This window comes from Rattus norvegicus, chromosome X, assembly GCF_036323735.1.
Source record: "Rattus norvegicus strain BN/NHsdMcwi chromosome X, GRCr8, whole genome shotgun sequence".
In the NCBI taxonomy this organism is placed as follows: Eukaryota; Metazoa; Chordata; class Mammalia; order Rodentia; family Muridae; genus Rattus; species Rattus norvegicus.
Window position 1 is genome coordinate 99,345,923 of NC_086039.1, and position 19,892 is coordinate 99,365,814.

The 19,892-nt window shown below is 39.3% G+C and overlaps 1 pseudogene; it reads right to left on the reverse strand.

Annotated features, from left to right (window-relative positions):
- Positions 1–8,194: 8,194 nt before the first annotated feature.
- Add1-ps1 (adducin 1, pseudogene 1) overlaps positions 8,195–19,892 on the reverse strand; it is a 36,008-nt pseudogene continuing 24,310 nt past the window's right edge.

The following is a 19,892-nucleotide window of genomic DNA, read 5'->3' on the forward strand; positions in this document are numbered from 1 at the left end:
TATTTCCATTTTTAATTCCTTCAACTGTTTGATTGTGTTTTCCTGGAATTCTTTCAGGGATTTTTGCGATTCCTCTCTGTAGGCTTCTACTTGGTTATTAATGTCTTCCTGTGTTTCCCTAAGGGAGTTCTTCACGTCTTTCTTGAAGTCCTCCAGCATCATGATCAAATATGATTTTGAAACTAGATCTTGCTTTTCTGGTGTGTTTGCATATTCCATGTTTGTTTTGGTGGGAGAATTGGGCTCCGATGATGCCAAGTAGTCTTGGTTTCTGTTGCTTGGGTTCCTGCGCTTGCCTCTCGCCATCAGATTATCTCTAGTGTTACTTTGTTCTGCTATTTGTGACAGTGGCTAGACTGTCCTATAAGCCTGTGTGTCAGGAGTGCTGTAGACCTGTTTTCCTCTCTTTCAGTCAGTTATGGGGACAGAGTGTTCTGCTTTCGGGCTTGTAGTTTTTCCTCTCTACAGGTCTTCACCTGTTCCTGTGGGCCTGTGTCTTGAGTTCACCAGGCAGCTTTCTTGCAGCAGAAAATTTGGTCTTACCTGTGGTCCCGAGGCTCAAGTTCGCTCGTGGGGTGCTGCCCACGGGCTCTCTGCAGCGGCAGCAACCAGGAATACCTGTGCCGCCCCTTCCGGGAGCTTCAGTGCACCAGGGTTCCAGATGGCCTTTGGTGTTTTCCTCTGGTGTCCGACATGTATGTACAGAGATCAGTCTCTTCTGGTTTCCCAGGTTTGTCTGCCTCTCTGAATGTTTAGCTCTCCCTCCCACCTGGGCCTAAAATTCTTAGCATAATTTAGAAAGTAATGAAGTAGAAACTATCATTTGCCAGATATAGTAATAAAGAGTATTCACATATGTGAATGAATTAATAAACATTTTAAAGGAAAAATATTGTCAATTTCACAGGATTTTCAGAGTCATCTATGACATAAGCCTCTGGGAATACCTGTGAGGGATTATCTACACTAATTTAAACTCTGGGTATATCTGTGAGGGATATATCTAGATTGGGTTGAGATGGGAAACACATTCTTACTTGCCCCAGTAAATGGAGAAAGTGAACTGAGTCTTATTCTTTATTGCTGTTTTCTTACTGACTGCAGACACAATATAGCCAGCTGCCTCAAGATCATGCCACTAAGACTTCCCTGGCACAGTGAACTATACCATAAAACCGTGAGCCAAAATTAGTCTTCCTTTCCGTAAATTGTTTCTTAATATGCATTTGGTCACAATAAGAGGTAAGTAACTAATGCAGAAAATCGATACTGAGATAGGGAACCATTGTTAAGTTAAATCTGAAAACATGTTTCCTAGACATTTGGAAAGAGTTTGTGGGAAGAATATTCAACATTTCAAAACTGTTGGTTTGAGAATATTTTAAACCAGAACATAATTTTTAATTTTTAATTTTTTAAAACAGAACATAAAGGGCCATTTTCATGGGAATGTAGAGAAGAATATACATGTATACAGTGCAGATTTAGCTCCTGAGGTTTTTACATATGATATGTATGCTATTGAGGGATTAGGGTCCTTTCCTGATAGATTCTGGCAGAGACTAGATCAGTCTTCTGAATTTTAATGAGGCTAAATTTAAAAATAATGGACTAGTGTATTTTTCTTTGATCTCTTTCTCAGTCCTTTTGTCATTTGTATATACAAGGGCTGCTGATTATTTTTTGTGTGTCTGTTTAATTTGTATCCAGCTACATTCCTAAAATTGTTTTTAACAGATTTAGTTTCCTGGTCAAGATTTTAGGCTCATTTATGTATCATCAGCAAAAATACTTTGACTTTGTTGTTTCTGTTATGATCTTCTGTGTATCCATCAATTTTCTTATTTTTTGACCTAGGTTTAAGTGCTATAGTATGTAGGTATGCAAAGAGTAGAAGTGTTACTCTGTATGAAGAGATCTTATGTTCAGGAAATAGTTTTAGTTTCTCTCCATTTGATGTTGGTCCTGAGCTTGCTGTAAACTGCCTTTATTATGTTGATGTCTCTCCCTTGTATTCCTACTCTCTCCAGTACTTTTATCATGAGTAGCTTTTGGATTTTGTCAAAGTTTTGTTCATGTCTAATGAGAACATGTTTTTGTTCTTTCAGTATGTTTATACATTAAGTTACAGGTATCCATTTACAAATGTTCAATTCTTGCATCTCTGGGTGAATTCTGCAGAATCATGATGGATTATCTTTTGTTATTACGTTTGCATGTATTTTTTATTATCATTTTATTCATTTACATTTCAAATGATATCTCCCATCCTCATTATCCCTCCACAAAGCTCCCCATCTAATCCCCCCTCTCCCTCCTCTCCTTTGCCTCTGATGAGGGTGCTCCTCCACCCAGTCACTCACTCCTGTCTCACACTTCTACCATCCACCTATGTTGGGGCATCAAGCCTCCCTCCCCTCCCACTGATGTCAGATAAAGCCGTCCTCTACTACATATGTATCTGGAGCCATAGGTCCCTCCATTTATACTCTTTGGTTGGTGATTTAGTCCCTGAGAGATCTGGGTGGTCCAGTCATTTGAAATTGTTCTTCTTATGGGGCTTTATACTCCTTCAGCTCCTTCAGTCCTTTCCCTAGCACTTCCATTGGGGTCCCCAGGCTCAATCTGATGGCTGTGAGTATTTCCATCAGCACTGGTTTATCTGCATCTATATTGCTCTTAGAACCTCTTAGGGAACAGCCATATCAGGTTCCTGTTAGCAAGAGCTTTTTTAGGAATAGTATGGGGGGTTGCTGTCTGCAGATGGGATGAATCCTGAGGTGGGGCAGTCCCTATTTGGCCTTTTCTTCAGTCTCTGTTCCATTTTTGTCCCCGTCTTTCATTTGGACAGAAACATTTTTGTGTTAAAATTTTTGAGAGGTTCCTCTTTCTCCACATCCTTAACATCTGCTGTTGCCTGCGTTTTTTTATCTTAGCCATTCTGATTTTTATGAGGTGGAATCTCTGGGTCATTTTTATTTCTCTCCTTGATAACTAAGGATATTGAAAAATATTTAAGTGCTTCTAAGCCGTTCAAGATTTCTCAGTTGAGAATTCTTTATTTAGCTCTAGATTCCAATTTTTAGTAGGGTTATTTGATTCTCTGAAGTCTAACTTCCTGAATTCTTTGTATATTTTGGATATTACTCTACTGGATGTAGGGTTGGTAAAGATCTTTTCACAATCTGTGGATTGTTGTTTTGTCCTATGGCCAGTGCCCTTTGCCTTACAGAAACTTTTCAATTTTATGAGGTCCCATTTGTCAATTGTTAATCTTAAAGCATGAGCCATTTGGTGTTCTGTTCAGGAAATTTTCCCCTGTGCCAATGTGTTCAAGGTTCTTTCTCACTTTCTTTTCTATTAGATTCGGGGTATCTGGTTTTATGCGGAGGTCCTTGATCCACTTGGACTTTAGCTTTGTACAAGGAGATAAGAATTGATCAATTTGCATTACTTAAGCTTCCATGTATCATATTGAGAATTTATGTATATATATATATATTTATGAGTGAAGTTGGTCTAAAATTTTACTAAAAAATTTTTGGTATTTGTGTAGTTTTCATATCAGGTAATTGTGGCCACATAAAAAGAAGCTCCTTCTGCTTCTATTTTGCTGATCTACCTGAATATACAGCACATACTTAAGGGATTGTTTTCATTATGATAATTGATGTGGTGACTTACTGGAACTACAAGGTTGTAAAAAGGAGTAAGGATTTGAACAATAGCATTTCTTGCTGTCTGTTTTCAGAGTGTGATGAGAAGTTGACCAGCTGCTTCTAGGTCCTGGTGTCATCCTTTTCCAACCATGATGTGATATTCCCTCCAACTGTGAGCAAGATAAGACCGTTCCCCCATATATTTCTTCTTCTCAGATGTTTCATCACAGCAAGTGGACAAGTAACTCATACAGCATTTGGCTCCTTATCAACCGCAATTGATGCAGTGCTATATTTTCTTCAAAAACTTCAACATAAACAGCACAGCATTTAAGAATTGAGGAGATAATGGAAGCTAATTGATTTTTAGTTTCCAAAGATCATAAAATAAACTTAGTAAACATACTAGTTGGTTTGTAAAATATAGTTATATTACATGGAATCTATTAATTTTATTAACAAGGTCTTAGGGTAGCAAAATGAATAAATATTTTGAAATTTTCTCAGTATTATTTAATTAAACTAAACATTAATAGATGCAACATGTATAAAGAAAGGCTGTTGGCAGTAATTATTGGTTTTCAACTGTACAGTATTACTGAGAGTGAATCATGTGAAAATCATTATTAGAGATAAAAATCTATTTCAAATGAACTAATATATAACAATACATTATCAATATCAAACCACACTTAAAAGAAAATGAGGGACATAATTATGGCTTTGTGACACACTCTTTTTACTTCAAATATAACAACTTTGATAGGAAAAAAAAATTACCCTGTAGAATATATTTAAGGTAACATTTCTTCATCATAGCTATTTTACAAAATAAGAAGCTAATGTTATTCATAATGATATACATCTAACATAGGAACCACACCCATAGTGTTTGAAAAGATTGAACTGTTTAATGAGGAAAAGAACAGAAAAAAATCAGAGAAAAAGCCTTGAAAAACTAAGTACATTACATCACCATCACTTTGTATAACTATGTCTTTCATGGGCTCTTAACCAAGTTAAATTTTTCTATTTTGTCTGGATAACCATGTGTTTTCAAAATATATTTTAAAACATGATCTGAAACATACTTCTAGCCCTATCATATGGTACACTCATGAAAATGGAAGAATTATTTTTCCACATTCTATGGTAGTGTTCAATCAGCTGAGAATTATGCCACATTTGATGTCTCACTCTAACTAATTATTACACATTCTAATTGCTTTTGCTTATCTGCAGCCCTGGAAGGTTGTTGCTATTTTTGTGCCTTGAATGTCATTGCTATTCGAGGTTATGTTTGCTTTTCCTTAAATCATGCCCTAACAAAGTGTAAGGTGAAGATTCACAGCATGTTTTCTCTAGGGAAGAAAAAAAATAAGGAAGGAGGGAGTGACAGTGCAAACAAGGTACCTCAAAGCCAACCTTGACATTATTGCTGATCCTACAATGACAGCATGTTTTAAGAGAATCCTGAGATCTCAAGGTCCATCAGTGAGTGGAGAATAACACATATCAAGTCTACAGAGCATGATGTTTGAACTAAGAACAACTCGTTACTTAGACTATTGCCAGAAATGCTTCATTTTACACCATTTTAAAAATTCTTGTGGCTTCTCTTAAAAATGCTAGGTTTCAGCTCAATAGTCTGTTTTAATCTGTCTTCCATTTGAATGCAATGTGTGCTATACTTTGAAAATGATTTCTAGAGAAAAATATGTTGAGAAATATAGGTGTGAAGGCATCACAGGGAAGATGCCTAAGCATAGTTAAATGGTGATGTAGGAGAGTATGTACTGAAGCAATGCACTGAAAATATAGTAATAAAAGTGAAATTTCACTAGATAATGTTCTTCTGCAGGCAGGAGGCAATGAAATTCAATCACAGTTCAAAGCAGAGGGTTATGCATGCATTGTAATAAAAGTGAAAAGGAAAAAGGATGGATTTAGATAATAACTTCTAAAATTATTAAATATGTCTTATATGCCAAATATTCTCAAACACTCACAAGGACTTTTCCTTGTATTGTTTCAACAACCTCTATAAAACTACTATTAATCTCTGTCCCACTGATGAAGAGATAGAACTACAGAAGTTAAATTACTCTTCCCCAAATTTCAGATAACACCTGATAAGACTAGACTCAGGACACAGGCAGTTTTGTCATATAAAGGGTATTTTTATATTATTTGTTATTATTGTATTTTACTTTATTTTGAGATAGGGTCTCAGGGTATAACTCTTGCTGACCTGTAATTCACTTTGTACATAGGCTAACTTTGAACTTGGAGTTTATTTTGCTAGCCTTTTAAATAAGTATTGTGATTGAAACTGTGAATCATCGTGCTTGACCAGAGTTAATAATTTTAACAATTATATGCAATTATATTTTAACCATTATATTTTTAACAACTCTATTCTGATATAAATTAGTTTCACATATTTTTATTTATCATATATATTTATTCTTATTTCTTTCTGTCAGTTTGGGGTCTCATGTAGGTTAAGTGGGGCTTAAATTTATTATGTTGCTGATGGTGACCTTAAAATCCGTTTTTCTAGATCTACTTTTTGAATGAATGATGCAATTTCAACTATGAAATATATTGCTACTATTTTTTGAAACAAGATTTCTCTTTAAGGCTTAGGATTCCACCTGACACTCATCCTTTCCCACTAAGCAGTTTCAAGCCCTTTTCCAGGGATGAAAGTTAAATAAAAATTCATAGAGGATCGAGCAAGAAGGTCATGGGCTCCATGAATGATGCAAGATATTAGGTGGCACCTCCAAGGCTGGCTTCTACCACAAGTAGCCCTTATTAAAACCAGGGCATTGTTCAGACTGAGTTAAGGTCCCTGTTTCTTCAAAACCTCCCCACACAAGTCAAGAGTGTTCAGCAGTCTGTCACAGACTCTACAACTGAAAACACAAAAAGTGGCCTGTTTAAATTCACAGTTAAAATGGAGGCTAAATCGCAAACTTGTTAAAAGAAAATTTTAGAAACGACTCTTCGCCCTCTTGGTATCTGTTCCCCAAGAGAAAATTCCAAGACCCCAATAAAATCAACTATGAGAGCCTGAATGTGGTTTTGGTCATGGGATTACCAGTTAGATGATGTATAGCTTTGTGCTGGGTATATACAGGATTGCTCACTGCTAGGGCAGCAGGCTTAACCCATGTCACTAAGGCAGCCTGAGTGCCCTGGCCTGCTGACGGACATGAGAATGCTTTCTCAGACCATGGCTGGGGTATGTGGATACCTTTGTAATGGGATAACTTACAAAACTGAGCAGAGGATGCCAGCAAAATATAGTCCAATTAGCTAGCCGGGAGACTACACAGGGTGGATGGAAACTAAGCAGACAATTTGATATCACAAAAGAAAGGAGAGTGAAAGCAAATGGGTGGAACTAGAACATATCATCCTGAGTGATGTAACCCAATACCAAAAGAACACACATGGTATGCACTCACTGATAAGTGGATATTAGTCCAAAACTTGGAATACCCAAGATAAAATTCACAGACCACACGAAGCTCAAGAAGGACAACCAAACTGTGGATACTTCAGTCCTTCTTAGAAGGGGGGACAAAATATTCCCAGGAGGAAATACAGAGACAAAGAGTGGAGCAGGGACTGAAGAAAAGGTCATCTAGAGACTGCCCCACATGGGGATCCATCCCATATGCAGCCACCAAACCCAGTTACTATTGCTGATGCCAAGAAGTGTTTGCTAACAGGAGTCAAATATGAATGTGTCCAGAGAGGCTTTGCTTGAGCCTTACTGTTAGAGAATAAGATACTTGGAGCTAACCATCAGATTTAGCAAAGTAATCCCAATGGAGGAATTTAAGAAAGAACAGAGGTCACTGGAGTGGTTTTGCAACCCCATAAGAAAACAGCAATGTCAACCAACCAGACCCCACCAGAGCTCCTGGGAATAAACCAACAACCGATGAGTACACATGGAGGGGCCCATGGCTCCAGCAGCATATGTAGCAGAGAATGGCATTGTCCACCATCAGTGGGAGGAAAACCCCTTGATCTTGTGAAGGCTTGTTTTCATAATGTAGGGGAATGGCAGGGCATTGAGGTGGGAGTAGGTGGGTGCGTGTGGGAGCATCCTCATAGAAGCAGCAGGAAGGGTGAAGGGGTATAGGAGAGGCAGGAAAGGGGATAATATTTGAAATGTAAATACATAAAATATCCAAGAAAAATAATACTTGAAAGAAAGGAAGAGAGAGAGAGAGAGAGAGAGAGAGAGAGAGAGAGAGAGAGAGAAGGAAGGAAGAAGGAAGGAAGGAAGGAAGGAAGGAAGGAAGGAAGGAAGGAAAGAAAGGAGAACGAGAGGCAAGGCTCTGGAATAGGATACTTTAACCAGAGCTGGCAGAAGCCTCTGATGGCTTCCAGCCTGGGCCAGGATTCAGTGTCACCCTCCTGAAGGGAGGCACAACTCACAGGTTCAGGCTAATCCCAACTTCTCACAGAATCAAGGCCTAGGGTAGGGGATCTGAGCACATACTGGTACTGGGTTAGCACTGGTGCAGGGGCTGATCAGACAAGGCAGGGGGGCTCCAGTTACATGGAGGTCTTGGCTTTTTGCCTTCCAATACAGGAGAAGAAAGAACACAAGGAAAAAAGAGGGAATCGTGGCAGAGTGAGGCTACTTCTTCAGCATCTGGAACTGAGGCTGAGGCTGGCTCAGGATCAGAATCAACAAGGGACTGAGTGGGGTCTGGGGAAGGCAAGTGCTACTGAAGGCTCATCAGGGGAGAGGTCAGGGGGAGTCAGTTTGAAGGTGGTGGCATCATTGTGATCCCTGGATGTCTGCTTCTGGGGAAGGTCTTCTAGTTTGATAGGCGTACTAGGTCGGGACAGCCGACTAGTCTGGGGACTTTTTCTGCTCTCTTGTCTCATTTAAGTTCTTTTCAGAGCCCTTCTGCTTCTGTTCCACCTCTCGGTGGTATTCTTCTAGTTCATAGTCTATGGGTTGGGAACTGTGGTGCTCACAATGACATAGGGCTGGTATTCCTTCTCAGTGTTGGCTTTGGAGTCCCTCACCAGCTCCCCCTGAACAAGTCTTCTGTCCACCATCATACCACACAAAACCTGGGACTGAGGTTCTAGCTTCTTAATATCCTGTAAGTTCTGCTCTCAAATCTTGTTCTTCCTCTCCTGGACCTCTTTTGGGTTAGTGTTTAGTGGAACAAACAGGTTAGAAACAGCAGAGATAGAAGTTCTATGTCCATCCTCTTTAGTCCACTTAGTCTTTGACTTGAGACTGCTTCCGTTCTGCCCCTCCTCAGAAGGGTCAGCCAGAGTTCAGCCATCTTGTCTTGTTTCTCTGTTACTTCTAAAAACTGTCTGTAGAGTAAGAAAGTGCACGAATTGCCATCACTAGCCTGTAACACTGAAAGGGCTTCCACATCACTGTACTTTTTATATCGTGATCTCAAAGCAGGATATCATTAAGGGTAGACAGTTCTGAAGCCAGATTATCAAGCATCCAGATAAGAGCTTCACATTTCTGCTCCCTAGTCTGCCACTTGGAAGGTGATCCACTGCCTCCTCCTGCTGGAGTCCCTGGAGAGTGGGATTTGGCTTTGCACTTCCCAGGATCCAGCAGAACTAAGTCCTCTGATCCTCCAGCACTTACCAGAGTTCAAATCTGGATTTCACATGCAACCATAAGGTTATGGATGTTAGAGAAGGCCTCCTCTATGCTCTCTCTAATTGGGGTTCCAGAGAATGAGAACGTTCCTTTTAGGGCCCAGATTTTCTTTCTTTCTTTTTTTACATCCTTTTTTTCAGATTTTTTTGTGAATCAAAATTGTTTCCTCTTCATCAACCAGAGTGCCATGATTGTCATGATAAGCAACATCTCTGGAGAAAAAGGTAGGAGTCTATAGTCTATTGAAGAGACTACAGCCCCTGCTGGTATGTGAATGTGCATAATACACTGGGCATCTGGTCGTGCAGCATAAATTGCAGAATGCAAAGTGGAGCCAGCATGATTGACTCCTAGGTTAGTTCTTCCACGGTCTTCTATATCTACTTATAGATTGACCTTAACCAAGCTGGATGCAGTTACTCTAATGTAGAGAAGTCCAAAAGGTACGATGAGGAAGTATTTCTGCTCAGAGTTCACTCTGGCTGTGATATGATTGTAGATAAACTGAGACCACCCAAAGAGATCTGCTAGTCTGTAAAATGCTGCTAGTTTACACCACAGTCACTACTCCCCTTTGTCATGTGTAATAGAATCAGATCTTCTAAGGTCCTTCAGAAATAACCACACCAAGATTCATGTTCAGGGCATCCATTCCTCCTTGTGGGTAAACATTTGGTACATGAGGTAATGAAATCTGCAATCTGCTGTAATGCCAACAGGCCTGTGGGATTCTTTCCCTTCTTAAACTGCTCTTGTATCATAGATTCTAGTTCTTCATAGAAGGCAGGACTTTGTAGAATAATAGACACCTCTTCTTCTGCTCCAGCATATTGATGTCCCAATGACGGTCTGGTGCCATGTTCCTCTCCTGCAAATATTCTGGATTGTTCTCATCGACTCTGTCAACGTAACTCTCCTTGTGAAGGACAGTGTTTGGAGGTAGTGAGGTCACCACTGTGGCCTACGTGTCAACATTCCTTGCACAATTTTTTTATCCTGATGTAGCCTTTTATTTTCACCAGGCTACCATGATTTAGATCGTACATAACAATTTTCCTTGACAAAAGCATGTCCCAGCACTTCCCTTCGTGGACTGTTTGGTGTTCTTTATTCTTTTTTTTTTTTTTTTTTTTTTTATTAACTTGAGTATTTCTTATATACATTTCAAGTGTTATTCCCTTTCCCGGTTTCCGGGCAAACATCCCCCTCCCCCCTCCCATTCCTTATGGGTGTTCCCCTCCCAACCCTCCCCCCATTGCCGCCCTCCCCCCACCAGTCTAGTTCACTGGGGGTTCAGTCTTAGCAGGACCCAGGGCTTCCCCTTCCACTGGTGCTCTTACTAGGATATTCATTGCTACCTATGGGGTCAGAGTCCAGGGTCAGTCCATGTATAGTCTTTAGGTAGTGGCTTAGTCCCTGGAAGCTCTGGTTGCTTGACATTGTTGTACTTTTGGGGTCTCGAGCCCCTTCAAGCTCTTCCAGTTCTTTCTCTGATTCCTTCAATAGGGGACCTATTCTCAGTTCAGTGGTTTGCTGCTGGCATTCGCCTCTGTATTTGCTGTATTCTGGCTGTGTCTCTCAGGAGCGATCTACATCCGGCTCCTGTCGGTCTGCACTTCTTTGCTTCATCCATCTTGTCTAATTGGGTGGCTGTATATGTATGGGCCACATGTGGGGCAGGCTCTGAATGGGTGTTCCTTCAGTCTCTGTTTTAATCTTTGCCTCTCCCTTCCCTGCCAAGGGTATTCTTTTTCCTCATTTAAAGAAGGAGTGAAGCATTCACATTTTGATCATCCGTCTTGAGTTTCGTTTGTTCTAGGGATCTAGGGTAATTCAAGCATTTGGGCTAATAGCCACTTATCAATGAGTGCATACCATGTATGTCTTTCTGTGATTGAGTTAGCTCACTCAGGATGATATTTTCCAGTTCCAACCATTTGCCTACGAATTTCATAAACTCGTTGTTTTTGATAGCTGAGTAATATTCCATTGTGTAGATGTACCACATTTTCTGTATCCATTCCTCTGTTGAAGGGCATCTGGGTTCTTTCCAGTTTCTGGCTATTATAAATAAGGCTGCGATGAACATAGTGGAGCACGTGTCTCTTTTATATGTTGAGGCATCTTTTGGGTATATGCCCAAGAGAGGTATAGCTGGATCCTCAGGCAGTTCAATGTCCAATTTTCTGAGGAACCTCCAGACTGATTTCCAGAATGGTTTTACCAGTCTGCAATCCCACCAACAATGGAGGAGTGTTCCTCTTTCTCCACATCCTCGCCAGCATTTGCTGTCCCCTGAGTTTTTGATCTTAGCCATTCTCACTGGTGTGAGGTGAAATCTCAGGGTTGTTTTGATTTGCATTTCCCTTATGACTAAAGATGTTGAACATTTCTTTAGGAGTTTCTCAGCCATTCGGCATTCCTCAGCTTTGAATTCTTTGTTTAGCACTGAACCCCATTTTTTAATAGGGTTATTTGTTTCCCTGCGGTCTAACTTCTTGAGTTCTTTGTATATTTTGGATATAAGGCCTCTATCTGTTGTAGGATTGGTAAAGATCTTTTCCCAATCTGTTGGTTGCCGTTTTGTCCTAACCACAGTGTCCTTTGCCTTACAGAAGCTTTGCAGTTTTATGAGATCCCATATGTCGATTCTTGATCTTAGAGCATAAGCCATTGGTGTTTTGTTCAGGAAATTTTTTCCAGTGGCCATGTGTTCCAGATGCTTCCCTAGTTTTTCTTCTATTAGTTTGAGTGTGCCTGGTTTGATGTGGAGGTCCTTGATCCACTTGGACTTAAGCTTTGTGCAGGGTGATAAGGATGGATCGATCTGCATTCTTCTACATGTTGCCCTCCAGTTGAACCAGCACCATTTGCTGAAAATGCTATCTTTTTTCCTTTGGATGGTTTTGGCTCCTTTGTCAAAAATCAAGTGATCATCGGTTGTGGGTTCATTTCTGGGTCTTCAATTCTATTCCATTGGTCTATCTGTCTGTCTCTGTACCAATACCATGCAGTTTTTATCACTATTGCTCTGTAATACTGCTTGAGTTCAGGGATAGTGATTCCCCCTGAAGTCCTTTTATTGTTGAGGATAGCTTTAGCTATCCTGGGTTTTTTGTTATTCCACATGAATTTGCAAATTGTTCTGTCTAACTCTTTGAAGAATTGGATTGGTATTTTGATGGGGATTGCATTGAATCTGTAGATTGCTTTCAGTAAAATGGCCATTATACTATATTAATCCTGCCAATCCATGAGCATGGGAGATCTTTCCATCTTCTGAGGTCTTCTTCAATTTCCTTCTTCAGTGTCTTGAAGTTCTTATTGTACAGATCTTTTACTTGCTTGGTTAAAGTCACACCGAGGTACTTTATATTATTTGGGTCTATTATGAGGGGTGTCGTTTCCCTAATTTCTTTCTCGGCTTGTTTCTCTTTTGTGTAGAGGAAGGCTACTGATTTATTTGAGTTAATTTTATACCCAGCCACTTTGCTGAAGTTGTTTATCAGCTTTAGTAGTTCTCTGGTGGAACTTTTGGGATCACTTAAATATACTATCATGTCATCTGCAAATAGTGATATTTTGACCTCTTCTTTTCCAATCTGTATCCCCTTGATCTCCTTTTGTTGTCTGATTGCTCTGGCTAGAACTTCAAGAACTATATTGAATAAGTAGGGAGAGAGTGGGCAGCCTTGTCTAGTCCCTAATTTTAGTGGGATTGTTTCAAGTTTCTCTGCATTTAGTTAATATTAGCAACTGGTTTGCTGTATATGGCTTTTACTATGTTTAGGTATGGGCCTTGAATTCCTATTCTTTCCAGGACTTTTATCATGAAGGGGTGTTGAATTTTGTCAAATGCTTTCTCAGCGTCTAATGAAATGATCATGTGGTTCAGTTCTTTCAGTTTGTTTATATAATGGATCACTTTGGTGGTTTTCCTTATATAAAACCATCCTTGCATGCCTGGGATGAAGCCTACTTGGTCATGGTGGATGATTGTTTTGATGTGCTCTTGGATTCGGTTTGCCAGAATTTTATTGAGTATTTTTTCGTCCATATTCATAAGGGAAATTGGTCTGAAGTTCTCTTTCTTTGTGTGTCTTTGTGTGGTTTAGGTATAAGAGTAATTGTGGCTTCGTAGAAAGAATTCGGTAGTGCTCCATCTGTTTCAATTTTGTGGAATAGTTTGGATAATATTGGTATGAGGTCTTCTATGAAGGTTTGATAGAATTCTGCACTAAACCTGTCTGGACCTGGGCTCTTTTTGGTTGGGAGACCTTTAATGACTGCTTCTATTTCCTTAGGAGTTATGGGGTTGTTTAACTGGTTTATCTGTTCCTGATTTAACTTCGATACCTGGTATCTGTCTAGGAAATTGTCCATTTCCTGAAGATTTTCAAGTTTTGTTGAATATAGGTTTTTATAGTAAGATCTGATGATTTTTTGAATTTCCTCTGAATCTGTTGTTATGTCTCCCTTTTCATTTCTGATTTTGTTAATTTGGACGAACTGTCTGTGTCCTCTCGTTAGTCTGGCTAAGGGTTTATCTATCTTGTTGATTTTCTCAAAGAACCAACTTTTGGTTCTGTTAATTCTTTCTATGGTCCTTTTTGTTTCTACTTGGTTGATTTCAGCTCTGAGTTTGATTATTTCCTGCCTTCTACTCCTCTTGGGTGTATTTGCTTCTTTTTGTTCTAGAGCTTTTAGGTGTGCTGTCAAGCTACTGACATATGTTCTTTCCTGTTTCTTTCTGCAGGCACTCAGCCCTATGAGTTTTCCTCTTAGCACAGCTTTCATTGTGTCCCATAAGTTTGGGTATGTTGTATCTTCATTTTCATTAAATTCTAAAAAGTTTTTAATTTCTTTCTTTATTTCTTCCTTGACCAGGTTATCTTTGAGTAGAGCATTGTTCAATTTCCACATATATGTGGGCATTCTTCCCTTATTGTTATTGAAGACAAGTTTTAGGCCGTGGTGGTCCGATAGCACGCATGGGATTATTTCTATCTTTCTGTACCTGTTGAGGCCCGTTTTTTGACCAATTATATGGTCAATTTTGGAGAAAGTACCATGAGGAGCTTAGAAGAAGGTATATCCTTTTGCTTTAGGATAGAATGTTCTATAAATATCCGTTAAGTCCATTTGGCTCATGTCTTCTCTTAGTCTGTCGACATCACTGTTTAATTTCTGTTTCCATGATCTGTCCATTGATGAGAGTGGGGTGTTGAAATCTCCCACTATTATTGTGTGAGGTGCAATGTGTGTTTTGAGCTTTAGTAAGGTTTCTTTTACGTATATAGGTGCCCTTGTATTTGGGGCATAGATATTTAGGATTGAGAGTTCATCTTGGTGGATTTTTCCTTTGATGAATATGAAGTGTCCTTCCTTATCTTTTTTGATGACTTTTAGTTGGAAATTGATTTTATTTGATATTAGAATGGCTACTCCAGCTTCCTTCTTCTGACCATTTGCTTGGAAAGTTGTTTTCCAGCCTTTCACTCTGAGGTAGTGTCTGTCTTGTCTCTGAGGTGTGTTTCCTGTAGGCAGCAGAATGCAGGGTCCTCATTGCGTATCCAGTTTGTTAATCTATGTCTTTTTATTGGGGAGTTGAGGCCATTGATATTGAGAGATATTAAGGAATAGTGATTATTGCTTCCCGTTATATTCATATTTGGATGTGAGGTTATGTTTGTGTGCTTTCATTCTCTTTGTTTTGTTGCCAAGACGATTAGTTTCTTGCTTCTTCTAGGGTATAGCTTGCCTCCTTATGTTGGGCTTTACCATTTATTATCCTTTGTAGTGCTGGATTTGTAGAAAGATATTGTGTAAATTTGGTTTTGTCATGGAATGTCTTGGTTTCTCCATCAATGTTAATTGAGAGTTTTGCTGGATACAGTAACCTGTGCTGGCATTTGTGTTCTCTTAGGGTCTGTATGACATCAGTCCAGGATCTTCTGGCCTTCATAGTTTCTGGCGAGAAGTCTGGTGTGATTCTGATAGGTCTGCCTTTGTATGTTACTTGACCTTTTTCCCTTACTGCTTTTAATATTCTTTCTTTATTTTGTGTGTTTGGTGTTTTGACAATTATGTGACGGGAGGTGTTTCTTTTCTGGTCCAATCTATTTGGAGTTCCGTAGGCTTCTTGTATGTCTATGGGTATCTCTTTTTTTAGGTTAGGGAAGTTTTCTTCTATGATTTTGTTGAAGATATTTACTGGTCCTTTGAGCTTGGAGTCTTCACTCTCTTCTATACCTATTATCCTTAGGTTTGATCTTCTCATGGAGTCCTGGATTTCCTGTATGTTTTGGACCAGTAGCTTTTTCCGCTTTACATTATCTTTGACAGTTGAGTCAATGATTTCTATGGAATCTTCTGCTCCTGAGATTCTCTCTTCCATCTCTTGTATTCTGTTGGTGAAGCTTGTATCTACAGCTCCTTGTCTCTTCTTTTGGTTTTCTATATCCAGGGTTGTTTCCATGTGTTCTTTCTTGATTGCTTCTATTTCCATTTTTAATTCCTTCAACTGTTTGATTGTGTTTTCCTGGAATTCTTTCAGGGATTTTTGTGTCTCCTGTCTATGGGCTTCTACTTCTTTATTTATGTTTTCCTGGAATTCTTTCAGGCATTTTTGCGATTCCTCTCTGTAGGCTTCTACTTGTTCTCTAAGGGCGTTCTTCACGTCTTTCTTGAAGTCCTCCAGCATCATGATCAAAAATGATTTTGAAACTAGATCTTGCTTTTCTGGTGTGTTTGGATATTCCATGTTTGTTTTGATGGGAGAATTGGGCTCCGATGGTGCCATGTAGTCTTGGTTTCTGTTGCTTGGGTTCCTGTGCTTGCCTCTCGCCATCAGATTATCTCTAGTGTTACTTTGTTCTGCTATTTCTGACAGTGGTTAGACTGTCCCTATAAGCCTGTGTGTCAGGAGTGCTGTAGACCTGTTTTACTCTTTTCTTTCAGCCAGTTATAGGGACAGAGTGTTCCGCTTTAGTGCGTGTAGTTTTTCCTCTGTACAGGTCTTCAGCTGTTCCTGTGGGCCTGTGTCTTGAGTTCACCAGGCAGGTCACTTGCAGCATACAAGTTGGTCTTACCTGTGGTCCCGAGGCTCAAGTTCGCTCGTGGGGTGCTGCCCACGGGCTCTCTGCAGCGGCAGCAACCAGGAAGAACTGTGCCGCCCCTTCCGGGAGCTTCAGTGCACCAGGGTTCCAGATGGTCTTTGGCTTTTTCCTCTGGCGTCCGAGATGTGTGTGCAGAGAGCAGTCTCTTCTGGTTTCCCAGGTTTGTCTGCCTTTCTGAAGGTTTAGCTCTCCCTCCCATGGGATTTGGGTGCAGAGAACTGTGTATCCGTTCTGTTTCCTTCAGGTTCTGGAGGTGTCTCAGGCAGGGGTCCTGCCGCTCCTGGGCCCTCCCCCACGGGAGCCCAGAGGCCTTATACAGTTTCCTCTTAGGCCAGGGATGTCGGCAGGGGTGAGCAGCTTTGGTGGTCTCTTCCGCTCTGCAGCCTCAGGATTGCCCACCTGACCAGGCGTTTGGATCTCTCTCTCAAGGGGTCTGGGAGCAGAGAGCTGCTGCGGGCCAGGATCCGCAGGTGTGGGACTTCTGGTAAACACAGAACGTGCCCGGTCCTAGAGGAATTCTGCTTCCGTGTGTCCCAAGCTCATCAGGCAGCTTTCTTGCAGCAGAAAAGTTGGTCTTACCTGTGGTCCCGAGGCTCAAGTTCGCTCGTGGGGTGCTGCCCACGGCTCTCTGCAGCGGCAGCAACCAGGAAGACCTGTGCCGCCCCTTCCGAGAGCTTCAGTGCACCAGGGTTCCAGATGGTCTTTGGCTTTTTCCTCTGGCGTCCGAGATGTGTGTGCAGAGAGCAGTCTCTTCTGGTTTCCCAGGTTTGTCTGCCTTTCTGAAGGTTTAGCTCTCCCTCCCACGGGATTTGGGTGTAGAGAACTGTTTATCCGGTCTGTTTCCCTCAGGTTCTGGAGGTGTCTCAGGCAGGGGTCCTGCCTCTCCTGGGCCCTCCCCCACGGGAGCCCAGAGGCCTTATACAGTTTCCTCTTGGGCCAGGGATGTGGGCAGGGGTGAGCAGTGTTGGTGGTCTCTTATGCTCTGCAGCCTCAGGAGTGCCCACCTGACCAGGAGGTTGGGTCTCTCTCTCACGGGGTCTGGGAGCAGAGAGCCTCTTTGCACATATTTTATAGGGTCTTCCATGGATAATCTGGGAAAGTGCACAGCTTCTAAGGTTGGGTCAGAGTATACCCACCACCTGGCCTGCAGCGTCTCTTCCTGGCTGCAGCACCCCCATTGCCTCCTGCTGCAGTCCTCATCCTTTCCTTCCCTCAACCTTCACCATTCTCCTCTCTTAGAATTTTATTGCTGGGATTATAGAATGTACCATATTCTACATGGACTATACATAATTTTACAGAACTCTTAGTGAGTAGCCTGTATTAACCCAAGAAATCTGTTGAGGCTGAGTCAGGAGGAGAGATCAGATCAAACACAATGAAGATAATTAAAAAAAAACAAGCATTATAAGACATGAGAAAATAAAAGAAAAATAAAATTTATAATGATAAAATGGCCACAGGAGGCAAAAGACAATTGAATTGAATGACTGATTATTAGTCCTTCCCTAATTTTATTCATACTATTGCTTCTGGTTATGACCAATTGTCCATAGCTAGGGAAGCACCAGAACATTTCATATTTGGTATTATATGGATTTTAGATTTTGCCAGAAAGTTACAAAAGAACATAAAGATTGGCATCGATGGCAAAAATATATGGGAATAATAGGCAGGCTGGATCTAGATGGAAGTTAAAATGAAATTACTTACATTGTCAGGAAAGTTAGAAAAAGAAAATACACATATTCTCACATCTATTTTTAATTCTCTGTTCTCTAGAAAGTCTTTAGCCATATGCATGAATATTTTACATCATTTAAGCATACCATGACTTCAATTTTGTCCTGCTTCTTATCTCATGAGTTGATTTTTTATTTGTTTTACTTTGTGTTTACCAATTATAATGGATGTTTTAAAATCTGATATGGTATAACCTGCTTGATCCTACTTCTATGTGGCATCACTGAAGCCTCCATTTGTAGATTTTCTATCTTTGAGTGAACAGACATTTCTAGATAGAGTTTTTTCTTATTTTAGTAGCTTTCTTAAAGTAATTGCATGAGTGAAGTTATTAAAAGAAGGATATGAGCAGTTCTGTTGCTTGATATGTTGCTATTGCTATCCAGAATAACTTTCAATTTTCCTTGCCATCAGAAAAGTGGGACTATGCCAGTTTCTCTACATACTCTTATTAATAGAGTTGTGAAATATACAGTTGAAATTTTTCTTGTTTGTGTAAATAAGTATCCTTTGCCCTTATTGTATTTATTAATTTTATTATTAGTCAGTTCAGTAAATTTGCATGTGGTGATGTGTCATGTATTTGGAATGAAACTTATTTCCATACATTTTAATTTGTATTTAGTATATCATGCCTTGGGTTGTTATTTTAATAAAATTAATTGACAATATAATCTTTTTCCTCAGATATCATAAACACAATAGATTTGTGAAAAATGAAAGATAAATTTCAAGCACTTAAAAATGTTTATTTTTATAACCTTGCAAATATTCACATATTAGTTTGTTATACACACATGGCAGAAGAGAAATATTTTGCAATGTTAAATAATTCATATAATTTTAAAATTGAAAGTATGGAGTTATCAACATGATACACATTAAATGTGACATTGATTTATATTAAATAATGGAATGGAGAATACTTTATTCATAAGGGCAGGCAATAAAATATATTTATAAAAGTCTGATAAAAATTTAAATTTTATCTCATAATTGATTTTAAATTTCAGCAGGTATTGGATACAATAAAATGTGAATACCCGAAATGCCAAGTTATGTTGCAATTATATGCAAGTACCAAACATATTTTTAACTTTATATACTTCCTTACTTATATCTGATGAAAAATAACAAATTTTGTAGACCTTGAATGTGAAAATGTTTTAGTTTTTCATTCTTTAGGTGGTAAATATCAATAAACAACAAGTGTAAATTAATTATAAATTAATAATGATTTTATTCATAATATGAGATAAAATGCAGTTTATATATTATTAATAGATAACCTGCTGAGGTATCTTGGAGGCTCCTACTATGTATGTATTACTAATGTAAATGTTGCTTAGTTAATAGGAAATATTTGGTCAGATTTGAAATTTTGACATCTCGTCAACTTTAATCATGTAAAATTTTATGGCTTTATACATATATTCAAATCTTGTTACTATGATTATAGTTTTGTTAGATTTGTTTAAGATTTATAAATATATATTAAGATTTATATATAGGCATTTATATTTAATTAGTCTTCAGGACCTATAAGTGTGAATCATAAGCTAATATGTAGTATTTATCTAAAAGATCTGTTAAATGTGCAAATGATATTTCAATTTAAATGCAAGCAAAACAACGCAATTGTAAAAATCTAAGTTTTAACTATTTATATGAAAGATATTACATAAACAGAGTGGTCGT